The sequence below is a fragment of the Rhopilema esculentum genome, chromosome 14 (genome assembly GCF_057945365.1).
Source record: "Rhopilema esculentum isolate cy_ngs chromosome 14, ASM5794536v1, whole genome shotgun sequence".
Lineage (NCBI taxonomy): Eukaryota > Metazoa > Cnidaria > Scyphozoa > Rhizostomeae > Rhizostomatidae > Rhopilema > Rhopilema esculentum.
In genome coordinates this window covers 7432473-7433668 of record NC_142828.1, presented here as the reverse complement: position 1 = coordinate 7433668, position 1196 = coordinate 7432473, and positions in this window count along the sequence as shown.

The window sequence follows — 1196 nt, the reverse complement described above, 5'->3', positions numbered from 1 at the left end:
GGGTCATCTTCCCAAAAACAAAATAACATCGCAAGAACATGACCAGAGTAGATTTTATCAGCAAATCGAACGTACAAAATACTACGTTTTTTAGTGGTTTAGTGGTTTTTGTTTAGTGGTCTTTGCAACAATTTATAATTTGTGGTTATCCACAGTGGCGGAAATTATGGGGGTTTGAGGGGGGCGGGGGAGGCTTGGGCATAGCTGATAAAAAGTTGGAACATTTGAACATAGCCAGTACTAAATAATCAATCAAACAATATCTGACCAAAATCAAAACTGCTTGTGAATTGTATATTTAATTCAATTCTGTAAAGATTAGCCTGAATTTCGATCGGATTTTTCGGAATAAAAGTTATTTTTAAACTTATTTCCCATTGACAGAAACATGACAAAATACATCAAATTACGTACGACTAGTCAAAAGTGTAATCGGTCGACCTCTTGTATCATCAATTGTGTCTTAGATGATCGATCTTGATATCAAAAATCATAAATGGATTGTTCTTCTTGCTACTTAATTATGGCGTGATCAGCAAAGATTTCTAACGGGTCCCGTCAAAAAATCATCTATTTTTATTAAAATGTGAAGTTTATTTTAAAAAGACATGACCCGAGTTGTTATCTTGTCGGAAAATCATAGGCCTGGGCTCCCCCAAATGAAACCCTGAATTTCCGCCACTGGTTATCCAACTATTACCCTGGATACCAGACTCACTATATATAAAATGAAATAGAGTCGGGTACTCTCTATTTTAGACTCTCTATTTTATTTTATATATAGTGCGTCTAGTACCCAGGGTATCCAACTATTAAAACATCGCACTTCGCATCTTAGCAAGTACTATCTGGTTGCATGTTTGAACCTATACACGGTTTTAGGTCCCCTCCAAGGTTCCAAGTGCTTCCTTTTTGAGATCAGTTCCATTTTCAAGCAAAGAGATGACCTCAAAGATTTATATAACCATTATCAAGACATTTGTTTCCTTGCTATTATCATCCAAGGCTAAAAGTGCTAGAGGGCTTGCGCTCAAAACAAATACTCGAATGAGCGTTCTTGGTGAACTTATTTAATGACCTGTGTTTTGAAGTTCTTGCCACTGAATATTTTGATTCCTGCAACAAATGCAGCCTCAAAGGGACTACTCCAGCATTAAAATTGCTGGTAACATATACACAAACATCATGAGGCAATT